This window comes from Tyto alba, unplaced genomic scaffold (assembly GCF_018691265.1).
Source record: "Tyto alba isolate M040663 unplaced genomic scaffold, T.alba_DEE_v4.0 Super-Scaffold_34, whole genome shotgun sequence".
Lineage (NCBI taxonomy): Eukaryota > Metazoa > Chordata > Aves > Strigiformes > Tytonidae > Tyto > Tyto alba.
The window spans coordinates 6,368,880-6,387,669 of NW_024881309.1; the positions used below are offsets into that span (position 1 = coordinate 6,368,880).

An 18,790-nucleotide genomic window follows, 5' to 3' on the forward strand; every position below is an offset into this window, starting at 1 on the left:
CTACACAAGGATGTAATGCATCACAACAGGTGAACACAGTTATTATGCTGACAATGTGAACGTTATGCAGCGTGATTCATGTGTAACTATTCAAGTTACCTAATAAAGTCTCTCTGGAACGGCAGACCCTCGAGTGACGCATCAAGAGCAGAGTCACAGGCCACCCACGACGGGAGCACCCGCAGCGTGCCGTCCCTGCAGGGACTCCGGTACCGGCGGGTCCCACCCTGCTGCACAAGGCCACGGAGAGCAGAGTTTTAACGGGCAACAAATCCTCACCACAACACCGCGCGTGCCCTTCGGCCACGGTGCCGGAGCTCTGCCGCCCGAGGTGGCCGCGGGCCCTTGGCTGAGGCCACGGGGCAGCTCTGGGCCAGCGCTGGCACCTGGCAGTGGCTCTGCCCCGGCTCGGGAGCGCAGGCAGCGCTCACCAGCACCCACACGGCCCCACCAAGGGGCTCAGTCCCTCGCTCGCTTCGGCTCTTTTCGGCTGCAACTGCCTTTTCCTACCACCGCACATGGCCTGACCCGATCCACACCCTTCGCACAGGACCAGCGTCCCGCCACCCAGCACATCTCCCGAAGGAAGAGCTGTCTCTCGCCACAGCCCTTCCCTCCCCACGCAGCAAACCCCCGAGCCGTGGCGTGGGGCAGCAGCTGCTTCGCTCCCATTCTCCCGCCCCGCTCCCGGGTCCCCGCTGCTCTGCCCGCCCGCCACGCGAGCAGCGCAGCGGGGCGCAGCTCTCCCCCGCCCGCTCTCCGCAGCGGGACGGCCGGGCGCTGGGCTGCTCTCGCCTCCTCAAACAGCCCGGCGGGTCCCACTGCTGTCTCCGAGTTGCCGCGCTCTCACTGAGCTGCCGGCAGAAGGACGGGGCGACCCCTCTGCCCCCAGTGCCGTGGGGGGACCGGGCCTTGTTGCTGGACTTCACACACCGGACACACGAGTGAGCAGCAGTGCCGCAGGAGATCCTGCTTCACCAAAATCTCTCCATGGCCCTGGGAAGCCCAGCAAGGCCAGGCTCGCTACAGCTTGCAGGGTGGCAGAGTCCCCTTGTCAGGGAGCAGAAACGTAACTGCGTGTCCTCCTTGTGCACAGGATCCCAGCACAGGGTCTCGCGGCTTGTTTTTGCATGCATTGCTTTTTAACAGTGATGAGAAGGACAGCAAGGCAGAGGAGTGAAGGATGGACATGAAGAGGAACAGGAGAATAAATGGAAGCAAAGACTCCTTCGTGCTTTTGCAGGAGTATATTAGGCTAAACTGTAGAGAGGATTCAAGCATATGTAAGCTTGACTACTTAAAATAATTAGAAAGCTCTGGTAACAATAACTGCTTTGGGCAAAATTTATTATGAAGGTTTTGACAGAAATAATAGATTCACCTTAGCAATGAAGCTTTCCACACAAGCAATCCACCACCAGCACCCATTTATACAAATCACGCTTGCAAAGCTGCCACTAAAACCTAGACAGCCTGAGAACACGTTTAAACTCAAGCACCAGCTATTCACTTGAGAAAACAAACTTCTACCTGTCCCCACACAGATGCAATAGAAGAGTAAAAGTCTCTTCCCCTTCTCAGCAGCCTCCTAATCGTGTCCCTGCTGCTGGAGAGCCCCCGCACAGCCTCACTGCCCAGAGTCCCTTCCTGACACTTCAAACGCGGCTGGTGCGACCTGCTGCCTCTCAATAAAGCTTTTATGTTTGGTGGCTGTTAGCTGGTTCCCTGGCTTTCCTTAAAATATATTTTTTTCTGTACTCCTCTACTTTCCCTCATAAAGAAACAGGCTAGAGCAGTACCTCAAAAGGATGTCCAGGTTATATGCAGTGAAATGAAGGCATGGACATGCTGCATAAAATGAGTTCATAGGCAATTAATATTTATATATTTCTAATCACTTAATTCCACTATGACTCTCCCTGCCTCCAAGTGCCTAACAGCCCCCAGAACTGACCGGAGCCTTTGGCTGATGCTCACTACACAACCCATCTTTGTCAAAAAAAAGCATGGGAAGAAGGTTTTTCTCCACCACCAGCCATGAGAATGTCCGCAGCCGTAAAGCACCACGCACCTTGAAGAGAACCGCAGATGCTGACCAAGGAGGGACACGTTCCCTGCATGCTCTCAGAGCCTTTTCTCACTGAGATTTGAAGAATTAAAGTGCAATTCGCAGCCTTGCCAGCTGGACTCAAATCGTCCAGCTGAGCAGAAGCTCTTGGTCTGCACACCAAAGTCTAAATATCTAAAACTCTTGGTCTCCTCCTCACGTGGGGACACGAACAGCGGGGCCTCCACCACAAACTCTGATCACTTTGTGTGCTTTCAGTGGGGTTTATTATTGCCTCTTGTGCTGGCACTTGAGGGCCGAGGCCCCCCCTCCCTGCTTCAGAGCAGTAACCTCTGCACATGTCAGCTCAGCATCTCCAGGAACGGCAAACTGTGTCATAAGAGACTTCGTTTTAAATACTTTGTGCCATATGGCTACGATTCTTCTCAGCAGCTTCAGTGTCTATAACAGCTTAATGAAAATCAATCTGATGGGGCTGATTCCAGTTTTTGGCAACTGCTAGAAAGATGCTAACTAAGTTGCATTAAATTTTAGAGGAGAGCAATCCACATATTGACGTTAGAGACATATTCAAAGCCAAATTCCTTTTTAAGGATGCCACTGAATCCCACCAGACACGGACACATGCTGAATGTGTACCTATCACAAAGGAGAGTGGTGGAAGTGCACCTGCAATAAGTGCTTTTGCAATCCAGACCCAGCCAGGACAGTAAAACTGCTTCAGGACCTCAGCTCCGTCAGGAGCACCAGCTGGACGGGTGGGAGCTGGAGCAGCCCTTCGCTGTTGTGACCACCCTCGGGCTCCTCACTCACAAGGCAGGAGCAGAAGCACAACCCGCAGTCACTGCTAGCAAATACTTCCCATCATGTTTCTGATAAATATTGTTGTAATCTCCTTTCCGGCAATCTTCCCTCAGCAAGCTGCTTCTATTTTTGTTGTTGTATACCTCCTGTTATCAAGTTCATCGCCCCCTTTTTTCGAGCAATGAGCTCAGTCAATAGGAAAAGAAGTTCTTTTAATAACAGGAAACTACACGACTGGTAGCAAAGACTCCAGAGTACATGACAAACATGAATAAGACAGCTTTTCTAATTTCAAGTTTTGCCTTTTGTATCAGTTCACAGACTACCCTTGGTATTGTTCACTGTCGATTATTTCTGTATTTCGACAATAAGCAGAAAACCATGAAAATCCTGAGAAGCTGCAGATAACTTCATGTCATGTCAGTGTAGGGAGTTTGAAAATGCAGCACCATCCCTCGCCTAACCAGCCTGTTGTCAGAAGCAGACGGCTTGCAGCTTTTCCAAACGCTCCTCCTGCGCTGCTCGCAAGTGCCCGCACCGGCAGATCCCGCGGCACCTGGAGCAACAGCTCGGGAGGGGACGTGCTCAGCAGAGACAGCAAATGAAGGATCTAAACCCGAGATCACAGCCAGGTCCCTGGGTGACCATTGTCTAAACTTTACAACACTTGCGTCAGGTACAAGGATAAAAGTTACAGGCAGACAGCCCAGAAGTTGCTGACTCAGCTGCTGCGACCACAGACCCGCACACCCGACCTCTTCCCACCCAGCCCTCGGGACTTGGAGCAGAAGGTGGCAGTGACCTGTGCAAGGAGCAGAAGGTGGCAGTGACCTGTGCAAAGAGCAGAAGGTGGCAGTGACCTGTGCAAAGAGCAGAAGGTGGCAGTGACCTGTGCAAGATGCCCAAAGGCGAGCGGGAGAGGCGAGCCCCTCTCCCCCGCTTCGGGCACTGCCTCGCCACGCTCCGAGAGGAAACTCTCCCCACGTCCCTGCGGGCTGTGCCTCCCACTGGTTGCTTCCAGCTACATTTCTGCCTTTCTGATTGAACTTTTTTTAATTTTTTAAAATCACTGCTTCTCAGTGCCAGATTGCTCCCCCCCCCAGCCCTCGCCCAAACACTGCTACCATGTTTGAGGGAGCAACCTCCAGGGCTGCTTTCCGCAAGACAGCTCGGACCCGCTCCCCTGCCTGCAACGACACCGGGGCAAAGTCACTCCCACGTGTGTGCGGACCCAGAGCAGCCGCACCAAGATCATCGGCTGGTACAAGAAAACTGCCTTTGCACCATCATTTAACCAAGGGGTATCTATCGAACGGCCCAAGCCTTGACACCAAGGTGCTCCTTCAATCACCTCCTTGTTGCGATGCACCAGGAATCTCTCCACAGAGTCACATTTCCTATTGTACAATCAAGGACAAGAAGCGCTATACAATAAGGCACTGAATTCAGCAACTTGGTGTCTTCCAGTCAAGAGGAAAGAAAAAAAATTGTGGTCCTTTATCCAATTTACTCTCAAGGGCCTTAATCACCTTCCCCAGAATTAACAGCTTCTGAAACCTCCATATTGGAGCACCAGAGAAGTGGCAACAGAGCATGTGCACGAATGCCAAATGCAAACAAGCAGCCAAAAATTAAACGTCCTGATTTTCATGCTATGAATTATTTGTGGCTTTTACTGCTGTCACTCTCCCATGGATTAACATCTCATGTAACACTTCCTGTTTTCTTCTGTTGTTTAATTTGTCTTGCAGTAAAAAGAAAAAAAGTCTTTACTAATAATTAATGTGCTTTCGGCAACTCTGTCACTGCACTTACAACAAGGCATCTGAAGAAATGCAAAATACTGCCTTTTGAAGTGCCTCATTTCCCAGCACTATCAGCGTGATGGATGGTTGAGCCTGCTCCACTAGTGCAGTTCTGCTTTTATCTCCTTGAGAAAGGAGCGCTCTGGGTGCTGGAGACGACGGCAGCGTCCTGGCACGGAGAGCACCGCCGGGACCACGGGGCCGGGGCAGCTCCCCGGAGCAGGACACCAGGGAGCAGGCAGGACGGGACGCCCCGGCCCCCAGTGACGCCGGGATCCCGTGCAGCCCACCCTGAGCCCGGGCCCAGAGCCCGAATCCGCAGCCCCCGGCGGCCCCCGCCCGTACCAGCCCCTGAATTTGCTCGCTCCCCCCCCCAGCCCAGGGGGTGGGACGGGGCCCTCGCCAGTGAGCGACGTAACGGAGCCTGGATAATCCCGCGTCCCGGAGGTGACGGTGGCAGCGTCCTTATCCACGAAGAGCTCGCTATGAGCCACATCTTCGGAAGATGTGCATGCTATTTTCAGTTTTTCCCGTTCTCCTGGCAAACCAAAAATACTCCATGTCCTGCCAGCTGTGCTGTACATCTGCCACACCTCACCTTCCCTGCAATTTTTTTTTGGTTTGGGGTTTATCTGCTATCTCCCTACTCCCTCCATTCCTGAAATCCTCTCCACAGTCAATTTGCTTCGGTTCTGCATTCAGCCTTTGATGCATTTTGACACGCTTTATTGGAGCCTTGAAAATCAGAGCAAGATTGTGTGTGGCATGAGCTGGGGAGCAGGAGACATCCTGCACATGTCTGCTGCATGTGTCAAAACACAGAGGAGAGGCTGCAGAGAGCAGCACAAGGGAGATGGAGCCTCAGCGCAGACGAGTCTCAACCTGAGCACCCCAGACACCCAACTCTGCACAACCTCCCCCAGAGTAAGAAGCCAAATTCCAAATTTCTCCTTTGCTGGGACCTGCTTCTTGATGTTTGCCAGCACTAAGGGACACTCAGACAGCAACAGGGTCCTCTCAACGAATGGAGATGATGATGTTGAAAGGAGCAACACAGCTCCCACGTCGTGCTGGTGCTCATTCCCCCACGCTGGGAGATCACGGTCCTGCTCCACAAAAAGGGGCCAGAAATGCCCCACGGGACCACGAGAGCAGGCACGGGGAAAAGGGGACTGGTTGCATGCTCCTCTGCGTGGGATTCAGCCGTGGGAGCAGGATCTCACCAGGGATGTCTCGCTGAATTCCCCTGAGACTCCTGAGTGGGGGCAGGACAACGACTGCCAGATGTTCCCACCTCCTCACCTCATCACAGTCGTCACCGAGGCACCGTTTATAAATAGCAGAAGCAAGCAAGAAAAGAACTGATGAACACATCAGGGAAAGCAGTGCCCTCTGGCCAGCGGGAAGCCTCGAGGGGCAGATGATGCCTGGCAGGCAGAAAAGCAGCGAGGCCCAGGCTCCGGGCACAGGGTGCTCTGCATCCCCTAACCAGCACCATGCTGCAAAGCTCAGCACCCACCCGGCACGGGAGCAGGCGACCGAGACGCGAGCTCACGCGTGGCAGCAAAATCCAGCCCCTGCCTTCTCGACCTACTGCCTGCCTGAGGTGGGAACAAAGGGCGAGCCTGGGAGATTACAGGCGGGTGGATTTAGGGAGCAAAGCAAAGACCTGTGCCTGCAGCAGAGAGCAAGCCCTCCGTGACACAAATTGCCTCGGGGGGTGATGAAGGAAGGATGCTGCCAAGTTTAAAGGGAGCTACACCGCAATTCTGAGAGTGGCACCATCCCTTCCTACAAATGTGTGTATCCGGTTATACACAGGAATTGTTCTAATTATTCACACTACACCGTGTGGCAGGATTTAATTCCAAACATGTGCTGACTTGAATAAAAATATATTTTAAAAAGAAGATTGATATATTGTGAGAGCTTTAATAGAGTTTGTAGGAACTGAACAAAGAGCAATCACATTTCATGCCTCAGGGCATTGATTCTGCATCCTGCACACCTCAAGGACGGGGCTCTGGCACTCACTCCAGCACAGCTGGGTGGCAGAGCTCAGCCCCTTAGCAGCAGAGACGGCCCAGAACCCTCCTGAAAGAAGGGGTTAAAACAGAACGGTACAGGCTTCAGCAGAGGCTGCACTCCGAGATGGAGGGGTTGATGTAGTGAGATGGCAGAGGGGAGGGACTCGCTTGTGCTGGGATGCAGAGGGCTGGTATGGGCAAGAAACGAGGTACCCTGGCCCGGGACGTGGCAGCTGCTGGCACCTCCCTGCAGAAACAGATTCTGCTCGACTAAACCCTGGCCTGGGGAGGAAGCCTGGTCTGACACAGCCTGGCACAAAGCCCTGGTACCCTCTCCTTTCCCTCCTGCGTGCCTCCCTTTTTAAATCCTCCCACTGCTCCCCCCCTCCACGCTTCTTCCCACCCACCCCTGCCACCCAGGGATGCATTTTTGGCAGCTCTCACGGTGCCCCCAGCCATGAGCGGGATGCTGCCCCGGCACCTCTGGGGACTCACGCTCCCCAAGGACTCCGCAACCCCCCAGAGACCCGCACGGTGCCGGGGCATCGCGGGGCCGGGAGCACGGGGTGCAGCGAGGCGCCTTGCGGGCTCACATGCTGCAGAGCCAGGGTTACCATGTGATGCTCGTGGTTGCTATGGAAACGGTGGTTTCTCACAAAAAGATGCATAAATAGTCTCTGAGCCTCCCCAGAGTGTGGTCTGCGCTGCCAGGCTGTGGGCACCCTGGAAGTTGGGGGTGATGCCGCTGCCCTTCCCGGTCCCTGCCCCACAGGTCGCAGCCAGGGCTGCGCCGCAGCAGGAGCTGGCGCGGGGGGAGAAGCCAGCGAGCGGCTCCCGCGCAGCCTTTCTCTGCAATTACAGTCAGGACGCCACATTTATTTTTGGATAAGCAGGACCTACTTTTTCCTGTGGCTCCCTAATAAAGTACAAAAGAGTAGGAAGCGAGTCAAGCTGAATCCCGTGCCTGTAGCTTGTAGCCTCTAGTACTTTGCATAATCAGGGTTTATCATTCCCCATCAGCTTCAGCTCAGAAACCCAAGAGGCAAAGCCATGTAAGGTGGCAATTAGCTTAGAAGAAGCCTTCAGAGAACAAATCTGTCCATCACTGATGGGGGCTTATTTTAATACAGGATTCCTTGATAAAAGCTTGCACGCTGGCCTTGCTGGCTAAGCTACAGCACCTCTTACCAAAACCAGCTTCAGCCTCAACAGCACTAACACTGAATCAGTTTAATGTCACTGCTTGTTTGCCAACAGTACTAAAAGCTCCTTGCCCAGCAAAGGTTAACGAAGTTAGCGACAGCAGAAGCAGAGATGCTCCCGGTTGTGCTCACCGACACCCGAGCTCCCGCGGGGGCCGAGCTCCTCTCCCCTCCCTGGCACAGTCCTTCGTCTCTCAGCGACACATCCAATATTTGCCAGCGGAGCTGCCTCACCGAGTGCCACCCGGTGAGGATTTATAGGAGTCCAGGTCTCCCCGAGGCAGCCAAGCAGCGTTGGCCAGGAACCCTCCCTACTTGTAATGATTGATGGACTCTGTTCCCTTCCGCTACAGCTCCTCTGCTATAGCAGAGCTTTTTGTAATCAATGAAATGATTTAGAAACAAGACACCAGGAATGCAAATGCTTTGTGTTTAAGTCCCCTGGTTAGCATGAAGCAGCTAAACCCCAGCCTAATTTAATTGCACATCCAAATTCCACATCCTCTAAAGGGTATCAGCAGATTTCATTAAACTTCTTCATATCATCGTGTAATCTGTCAATTAGCTATGTGTGCAACAGCAAACAAGGAGCTTTATCTTAAGTAAAACATAAAACATTTACCTCTCTCCTACAGTCTTTTCTTTTTCTTTGTCCATCCCTGATTTAAAAAGTAAAAAGCACAACGCTTCTTTTGCTTGCATTCACATTTGTTCTCTTCTAAGAAGCAGGAGCATCTCCCATGCTCATCCACATGGCGCAGAAGCATTCTGGACTTTTAAGTTTTATGTCAGACTTGCCTTGTATTTGGGAGCATTTCAGCAAGCCACTCAGATAATTCATGCTTTATTTTCCCCTCTGGAAAAAAACTCACAAGGCTGTTCTGTCCCTTACCAACAGATGAGCAATGGTTCATCAATGCCCATTGTAATGCTCCAGCTCCGTGTGTGAAAGGGTCTCCAGAAATGCAGACTATTCTATTTTTATCAGTGAGAAATAAAACTGCTGTTGCAGAAGGGCTGGAGTCAGGCACGCTCCAGGCTGGGCACCAACTGCTCCTTCCTGGCTCTGACTCCAGGGTTTGGGAAGGCCTCCCTCTCTTTGAATAGGCTGGGGACTCCTATTCCTACAGTATTTATTAGGCATCTGGTACCAAGAAGCAATAGAAAGGCATCAGAACAAGTTAATGTGTTTCATTACAACATCAGTTTGCAAAGTGGGGTTTGCAAGTTATCCTCAGTCATGGCCACCAGCCTTCCTTTCTCACTAGAGAGGACCAAAAAAGATCCCTGTGATTTGATAGGGGCAGGAAAATACCTTTGTATCAGGTGCACACAGATCCAAAACTTCTGAAAAGGGGCAGACTTCTCCAAAAAAGCAGACTGAAGAGACGTCTTGGCTATACCACCTACCAGAAGCAAAGAGGTCAAGACCTGGCAGTAGAAGATTTCTAAGAAACAGGAAAGCATCCATCAGTTAGCACCAAATTCCCAACGTGGAGCATCACCTGGTATGATCAGAGCCAGATGAGACTGAAACGCCCATTAAAACATGACTTATTCTGGAGAAGATTGAATGTAATGGGGTTCACCACGATCTGCATCAACTGGCAGAGATGATATGAAACAGCCCCATGACCTCCCAGCACAGGCAGCAACAGAGCTTGCTCTGAAACCATACAGAGCCTGGTAATTTGAAAAAGCCTGAAATAAAAAAACAGCCTGCATTGCAGAAAGAGACTGTGAAAATCCTGAAGAATTTCATAAATACAAATTAGCAAAGATAACTGTAGATGGCACCGAGAACTTGGTTCCATCCGGCTTTGCAATACCACTTCTTGCCCGGTGTTGGAGTGGTGCACTGCAAACCGGCTCCTCATGTCCCTCTGTCTTCACGCCCCCCCCAAGCACTGCCCAAGGACCCCCCGTGAGCCCCCCCAGGCTGTGCCGGGGGGAGCCAGCACCCCCAGGAGCGGGCGAGGGCAGCCCCTCAGAACGCGGGAGGCTGCAGCCCGGCACCTCTTCGCGTCCACACAGCAAGCTGAAATTGCAGTGAGAATGTCTGACAATTAATAGAGAAAATAACAGGTCCCCATACTCTGTGTGGCTCCTGTCCCTGCCAGACTCCTGTGAACTACAGCCGTGTGCTTGAAAATTAGACAGATTAATTATTGCTACAATTAGTAGTATCGTGAAGGATCTCTGGCGGCAGGAAATAATATTGTCATAAACTTGTATAATCACTTAGTATTTTCAGATGAGCTGTTGGATCCACAGTTATCGTCTTGACACTATCACCAGTGATACTGTAGGATGGAGACCACAAAACTGATTAATTAGGTTTCATTTTAAGTCAAGCTAAACTCTGGCTGCCTCTGCCCCTTGCTGGCACTGAAGCCAAGACACTGTAAAGCTCAGAGGTGGTCAGCGTGGAGGTGGACGACACCAGCGTCCCGTGGTGCGCGTTACAGCTGAGAGCGGTGAAACGCTCCGGGGTTCAGCCTGGCTCCGACTGTGGGTCACAGGCGCCGCTCGTGGGCACTGTGACCGCAGCGTGTCCCGGCCACCCCCACGCACACAGCGAGGCCACGGGAGATGCTCCGGCCGCGAAGAACCACGACAGACCTGTGGCCACCCCGCTGTCGTGAGAGCTAGCCACGGAGCCCCCTCGGCTGCCCGACACGCAGGGGCACGGGCACGCACACGTGAACACTTCGACTCGTTTTTCTTGTACGGTGGGAAGGAAAAATCCTGCTGATCATTCCAGTCTCATTCACCCAGAGCGCTGGGGGCACGGGCGCGACGGGCAGCATCTCCACGCTGCGACCGGGGCCGACCGCGGGCTCTGGCCACCGGCCGGCACCCGCGCTGTGACAGCCCCGACGCCGTAGCCACGCACGGAGGCCGCGCCAGCTTCTGCCCCTCTTGCTCATACCATCAGCTCGTATGTGCTTATTATATTTCAAATAATAGAGGAGCTTGTACAGCATCCCATACGACGAAGGGTTTAACCGGCTAATTTACGGCTTCAAAAGCAGCGGGTGCTCAATTCCAGCCTGCTCCTGGGGTTTCTGACAAGCCACTCTGGGTGCTGCAGATCCAGTGCTCAGAGTTTTTCCCGTTTATATAATTTTGAAACCAGCACATGTCTCATTCACAGCTAGCTGCTGGGTGTCATGTCTATGGCTCTACCCTTCAAGACAGCTTTAAATACCAATGCCTCACTTTGCCACCAAGTCCACCCACTGTTTTTAAGCGGCTGGATCAAATTTAGGAGCAGTTTTAAGTTCACAATGCAGTTGCCTGCGTCTCCAAGTGTTGATACTGCTTTTTGAGCACTGTGCATGCAGCTCCATCACACCCAGCTCACGGACAGTCGGAGACTTGTTCGGGTACCCTGTGAGATACACACATGAGCAATATGGGTGTGATATATAAGCAAACAGATCAAAAGGGGAGACAGGTGACACCTCTAGGCTATCTAATGCAGAGGCTGAGAGAATGGAAAGGTTTACTTATACTCTTCTGCCTTGATGATTTGTTTCACCAACAAACATGTATTGGCAAGAAGCAGGTCTAAGCTTAACTACATCTTCTACCCCATTTCCCCTTTAACGAGACAAAATAAATATATTTCTGCTTTGAAATTAAATGGAGCAATATTATTCTCCCCTATCGCTTTCCAAATGAAGCTCCTGAAAGCCCTTTTTGAAGCTTCCCAGTTGCATTTCCAGACCCGCTCCCCCTCCATGCTCTGGAGAAATGGATTAAACGAGCCCTTTGAAGCGCTGCTGCTCCTGAACCGCTCTGGGGCAAGCTCGGCTCGGCTTTTTGCCGTGTCCTGGGAGGAGGACAGCAACCACCACTCGCCTTCTGCTTTCCCCCTCGTCCCCCAGATGCCGAGGGGCGGCGGGGCTGGACCCAACACGCGCCCCAGGTGGGACACGGTGGTCTCCCACGGCAGCCCTCGCCCCCCCACCGTGCACCCACCTGCAGCCACCACCTCCCCCCAAAAGCAGCTCCAGCCCGAGAGCCAGCCCCTCGCAAGGGGTGCGAGCCCTCTCCCTCCTGCCGCGCGCCCGCGCCCCGCTCAGCACCTCTGCCCAGCACGAGGGCAGCACCCCAGGACCCCGCAGGGGTGCGGGGCCGGCGACCACCCCACAGGCGCCCGCAGTAACGCTGCCCGGGGGGACCAACTCCGCCTCCCTCGCAGGATGACAGACCCTTGACTCGGTGCCACCAGATCTGCCAAGTCCTGCAGAAACTCTCAGGACCGAACCTTGCACACACGGGAGAAATGCTGTCACGGGGCGAACGCTGTGCCACACGCATGACTCCCCCCGCACGGGGAGCCCCGCAGGCGGGCTAAGCCACCGGCATCCCCTGCCAGCCCATTAAAGGGCTAAAAGCTGTCAAGCATTGCACAACAGACAAGTTTTAATATTGAGAATATTCATCTCCAACCATTTCTAGTTAATGAAACAAAGCAAGCTGTCAAGAAAAATGGCAACATTACAGTAAAAACAACAACAAATTAAATTCTAATGCAATTAGAGAGCAATTAGGGATCTATCCTCTGGGAGCATTCTGGAACTCTGGGTCTTTCTGAAAATCTGATCTCTCTACAACTTTATTTCTTCCTAATTAATAAACAAAGAAGCGAATGGCATGGCTCCCCCCCGGTCCCCTGCAAAATGCCATCTCCTGCTCTGCAGGAGCAGAAGGTGGTGGCAGGTAGAAGCATTCACACCTTGAAGCTGAGGAGAAATGCAGCTGTCAGCAGAACAAGGTGCAAAAGAAGGGAGAACAGAAATCACTGCCCGTGTCTGTTGCAAGGTGACCAGAAACGCAAAGACCCAAATGCTCTTGTTCAAGAGCCAGGCTCAGCAGGCACAAGCAGACAGCGCAGCATGAACAACCCTGGAAAACCTTTTCTTTTCCTATACACAGCTCCTACAAAAGCCACAGCCCAGAAAAATATGATTTTAATTCCTCTTGACTTTTTGAACTTACCAACATATATGCCTATAGATAAGCACCCACTTAACCAAATTGCTCAAGTACACTGCAGAGAGGAGCAGGATGCCCTTTGGGCATCAGTCTCTGCTGCGTCCTGGGCAGAGCACAGGGATCCTTCAGCAGCCCACGGTGGCACAGGTGGGCATGGCCTGGGCTGGCCCCCCCACCAGCCCGGCAAGTCTGGAAAGGAGCGCTTGGCACATCGAGTGTGCTGCCAAAGTGCCTGAGAAATTGCAGAACTGAAACAAAGGGACAAAGATGCACCGTCCCATTAAGCCAGTGCCTCTCCAGTCTCATCCACAAGCTGCCTGAAGGTCACAGCTGCAAAGCCGACACAGCAAAGCCTGGCTCTGTTAAACCCTCCTTCAGGGGATGCAGACACAATAAGTGCTCTCTGCAGAGGAGGAGATGGCATGGTGTGGAGGAAAGCCTTCCTCCTCATTTCCTGAGGCTGCTGCTATTCCTGGGGGCAGCCCCGTCTGCACTACGCAACTCCAGTACTTTTCAGCAAGAGGTGTTTTTCACACTTCGTAAGGAATAATAAAGCTTCCATATGTCCCACGACCTGCCCGGCAGCTGTCAGGGAGACAGCCACCCCCTCTGCGTTCAGCCAAGGAAGGCACCTGTGAAACGGAGGGAGGTGGGAGTCTTGACCTTCATCTGCTTCTGTACCCAAATCCACCCTTGGGAACACGAGCGGCCCCATTTTGGCCTAGAAATTGGCCCAGTTCTGATCTCTCAAACCAGTTCTGGATCTCAAGTCACACCTCTTTCCTTGGGAGCTTAACCCAGATAAAGCGAGACAGCCAGACCTGACAGTGCCTGGGCCACCCGGTGCCAGGATCAGGCAGGACCAGCCCCGGGAGCCCCGGCCCTTCCTGGCCATCTCAGACCCTGTGGTGATCTCGAGGGGCTTCTGGGAACCCTCCCCACCCTGAAGAACGCCTCGCAACGAAAAGAGGTCTGGTTAGACACCCACGGGTCTGAAAAAGACGCTGACTTTTGGTCAAAAGTTGCTTCTTGCAAAGGAATAATTCTCTAAAAATCCCCACTATTACTGTCTACATTTGATCACTGACCCTACGTAAGGCTGTTTGCTGGTGTGCTTGAGGACTTTGCCTCCCCTCAACAGCAAAACCCCTGCAGAGAGGGGTGATAAATCCATAGACGGACCAGACTGGCCACCAGCATTTCCAGGCAAATCTGGGGAGTTCAGTGGTGCAGTGACATAAATCCCCCAGAGAGAGAAAGCTGGGCTGCTCACTGGGAGTAAGATGCTAAGTCAGCAAGGATCAACTGGCTGCACCAATTCCTTTGCAAACTGGAAGCAGCAAATAAACCAGATTCAGGCAAATATCAGCAAAACATCCCCATACATAGACAACACCTTTTCAAGAAGGGCTAGTCAGCAATGCTGTGAATACCTGAGAGGCCTGTCAGAGGTGTCGTATGTGCTCTGTAGCACACCTGGGAAAGTGGAAACGCAGCAGCACTCCGCCTCCTCTGGGCTTTTCAGCACAGGAGAGGACAGCAGGGCAGAAAAGCCTGAGGGAAGAAGGCTGGATGCAGGACAAAAGTTAGGACAGTAGAGCTCAGAGACAAGTGAAGCGACTTCTGAAATGTGCACACTCGAGTCAGCCAGGTACACACTGAAATGTGGCACAAACTGTAAGGACAAGGATTAATTATCTGGAGTGACTCGGAAGTGACTAAGAATGATCAGATAAAAATCAATCGGGGCAGGTGGAAATCAATCCAAGTTTTAGAACAGTCCCATGCCAGGATGTGACAGAAGGCAGGATCGTCCCCAGGAAAAGGGATGCAGGAGGTGCCAGAGCAGGTGCAGGGACACTGGGATTAGGAGGTTTATAATAGACATGTCTACACTGCTCTGGGAGTAATAAAGGATTCCTTCCTTCCTGCTTCTGATAAAATTAGGGGGAAAGACCCATTTTTACTCTAGAAAGCTCCTCTGCTGCCCCCCCATCCCTGTCCCTTCCTACAGTAGATGAGTCACTGTCTAGAACCTTTACCAAAATACCTCTTACAAAATTGTGTGTCAAGTCCCTGCCACTGCCTGCCCCACAGCACACTGCAAAGAGAGGTGGCAGGAGATGCTTCAGGTCACTGTCCCTTTCCTATGGAACAACGAGAGCCCCAAGGCTGAAACCCCTCTGCCCAGTGTCCCCCTTTCCAAGCTGCCCATCTCCAGCAGCATCCCCCTGCTCACCTCTTACATTTCAGAGGAGCCGGTTGTTTGTGTTTTGCAGATGGACTGCACGTGCTCATGCAAGAGCCAACAGCACAGTCTCATGCAGAAAATGCAGACTGGTGATTTTTAACTGTCTCCTCAAGGCTTTGCAAACCTTGTTCTTCACCCATTACTGCACGCTAAGGTCACTTCAACATCAGAGGAGGGCAGAAGGAGTGTGTGGCTGCCCAAAGGGCAGCAATCAGAGCATGTTTAACATCAGGAACTGAGGGGGCACTGCCCAGGTCTGGTATCACTAATCAGTGGATACAGGTCGTCAGCAATTCAGGCAGCTCAAGGGTCAGTTACTAGAGATCCTTCACGCAGCCCAAAGCAGCAGTCACCTCGCTCGTGCTGCATAAGGAAGAGCTTCTGCTTAGACTCTCAGACCTACGGACGGCTCCCGTGCAACACGTGGGGTCAGCCAGCCCCACGGAGATGCACAGACCGATCCCCCCTTGCTGGGGATGAGCAGCCTTACAGGCTGGCAGCTGCCTTTCCGTGGGTGCTGCAGTGAGTCGGGTCAGGGATGTCCCCAGGGACAGCAGCCCCAGCCCCCTGTGCTCAGCTGCCTCCTTGGAAACTGCTTTTGCTCTTTAAGCAGTGCTGACTTGGGAAGTTCTCCAAACTTCCCAAACAACAGAGAGAACAGGCTTGTTTTCCTGCATCTGCAGACATCCATGTTCACACCCCGCAGCCCCGGGAGCTCCTGTCCCCACGCTGGACTGTGGGGACACCTGCGCAGGGTCCATTCAGCAGAAGCACCCCGAGCTTGCACTCACCGTTCGGCACAGGGGCTGTCTCTCAGGGGACACTCACACCCAGAGGCCTGCCCGGCTGCGGCCACTGGCTCACGGGTGGGTGCAGCGTTCACTGAAAACTCCACCAGGAAAATATTCTAAAGCCCCGCACGGGGCTAGTCCTCTCGCACAGCATACACGGATCACCTCTGACTTCCCACTGCGGGTCCGGGGGTGGCAGAGCCAGCACAGGCACCAGCTCCCCAGCAGCGGGTGCCAGGTCGGGCCCCCCACCACGGGCTCCCCCTCCGCAGCAGCGCTTGCAGCACCAAAACCGCGCCGGCAGCCTCACCACGCCTGGCAGCTGATCCCAGAGAGTGCGGCGGATCACCTCCCACAAACACCGTTGTTAAACAGCTCTGATTTCCCCGTAAACTTTCCTCCAACTCTAATCAACAGATTCAAGCAACAAGCCACGCGCAAGCCGGCCGGGATGGGTCAGTACCTTCGTGCCGCCAGCGGGGCTGATGCGCCGAGGGCAGCGGGGCTGCTCCAGCGATGCTGCCCCAGCGATGCTGCCCCAGTGATGCTGCCCGGGAAGGCGCACGCTGGAGCTGCGAGCTCGGCTCTCCTCTCCCCGAGCAGCTCTCCCAGCAGCCCAGGCCAACTGCGCGGGGAAGGCGCTGGGCGATGCTCGGCTGCCGCTCCAGCTCCACCCCTAGCAGCAGCGATTGGCTCCGCCGCGCTCCGCAAGGCTGCACCGGTCCCCGCAGGCTCCCTCCGCACCCAGCTCCCACTGTCAGCCCGAGCTTCCCCAGGACCAGCTCCCACGGCCCGACAGGCCCCGGTCTGGGGCAGGCTCGGGGAAGGCAGAGCTGCCCGGCAGCCTAAATCAGAGCACCTGAGAAGGACTTTCCTCACTGTGAAAATACAAGGATGCGCGAATCTGATTTGCAGGGCAGAGGCGGTGAAGGGTATCATAGGCTCCAGGGGGAACGTATTTACTTCCAGATTCATACTTTTGCAGTGGACATGCTTATTTCAGTACCCTGGATTTATGGAGCGAGCATGCCCTGTGCTGCAGGCACCCGCCCTGCGCAGCACCGAGGGGCAGTAGGAGGAACTGCCCCCCCCCCCCCCCCCCGCAGGGATGGGCAGGAACAGCTTTCCCAAAGCAGCGGCCAGAGGAGAGCAGATCCCAAAGGGAATGGCATGGGTTCATCATCAGCCAAAGGGCAGTCACAGCCTCCCTCAGGCAGGACCGATGGGACGGAGAAGACAATGAATAAATGCCCAAGGCCAGGGGCAGAGCAGAGGAGGGTGAGGCAACAGACAGGGGAAGGAGAAATGCAGACCCCCGCAAACCATACACGATGAGGAGACAATCCCCAATACAGCACCACACACACATGCCCAGGAGTCTGTAAGGCACATCCAGGCTTAAACCAAACCCATCTCTCCACTCCGAAATCCAGTAACAGCTACATCTAAAAAGAGAGTGGACTTTCCTTTTTTGTACAGAATATCCTCCAGGCAAAGCCACTTCAGAGTTCAGACTGAAAGTCCTGAAAACCAGGGTGTAGACGAGCACAAGCCCATACACCTCCTCTCTGCCAATGCAGAACTCCAGGGGCAATGTCATCTCACTGCCCTCCTTTCTGCTCATAAGGAAATTAGGAGGGCGAGGACCAGCTTGGTACCATGGAGGGTTTCTGTCCCAGCTTTGCTGAATTGGCAGGCACCTCATTTGAAAGCGCGTGAGCCTTACTACTTGCAGGTTAGGTAAGAAATGGGGACGTGATGGAGCAGAGAGAGACTGTGCTCCAAGCCTTGCAGGGTGACGTTTTCAGCCTGGGATGCATATACAAACAACAGGGAGACAGCTAATCTGGCTCTGCTCTGCCTCCCTCTGTTCCCACAACGTCTCTCAGCAGGGATGAGGGTGCTGGGTGTTTGCAGGGAAGATCTTTGCAAAGATCTCAAGGATCTTTGCAGCTCAATGTAATGTGAAGTTGCACCCCAGAGGCACTGGGGGATGCTCATTTCGCATGCTGAGGTGTGGAAAGGCTCCTTTATGCCTTCACTTCTGAAGTCAGGTAAAACCAAGCATGCTTCGTTCCCCTTCCGAACATTTGGCTAATCAAAGTGATTACAGGCCTCCCACTTTTCTCACAAAAAGAGTTCTGCTGTCTAGGTATTGCCTTTGCCAGAGCCTGATACAAACGCTCTATCTTGAGCAACACGCCTTATTGGAAAGCGTATGTTGCATACATAGCAGAGTAACAGCAAAATCTGACTGGTACCCTGGGCAAGAGGTCTCCAGGCACTTACAGGTCAGCTATGGTCACTAAGCCGGTGTGTCTGGAGTACCTTTAAGAAGTGAGATTATTTAGTTTGATTTGTTTCTATTAAATATACTTTGCAGACAGTCTTAGGAATTTCATTTGTGCAAGTAGCTGGCTGAACCACTGCTGCACTTTGGCTACTGGGTATCTGGAGCCTCACCTAGGTAGTGGAATGGACTGCAAATCACCCTCTATCACACGCACATTAGAGAGAAAATAAAAGACTTCACCAGCAATTGTTCCATTTCTAGCCTAATCTGCCTGACAGCAATTTTACAAACTATCTGAGCCCTGATGCTTCATGATCCTGCTTGGCAGTTTAGCTGTAAAAAAAAAAAAAAAATCAAACACACAAAAAACCAACCAAACAAAAGAAACAAAAAACTGCTAAGGAGCATTTAAGTCATGCATCTAAGCCTCCAACATTGACAAACTCCTTAGAGCTGCCACCTGGAGCCTCAGATACTTCAGTGCTAAGAAGGGTAGATCAGACAATATTTGCAATGATGCAGCTGCCATCCAGGGAAGAGAT

The 18,790-nt window shown here is 53.0% G+C and overlaps 1 protein-coding gene across 2 annotated transcripts in view; it reads right to left on the reverse strand.

Moving 5' to 3' along the window:
• The window catches only part of ZMAT4 (zinc finger matrin-type 4), an 83,937-nt gene extending 67,359 nt beyond the window's left edge, over positions 1–16,578 (reverse strand). For both annotated transcript variants that reach the window (XM_042801510.1, XM_032999338.1), the window contains exon 1: positions 16,419–16,578. The gene's annotated coding sequence lies outside the window, so the exon portion shown is untranslated. The remainder of the gene's footprint in view (positions 1–16,418) is intronic.
• Between the last annotated feature and the right edge of the window lie 2,212 nt (positions 16,579–18,790).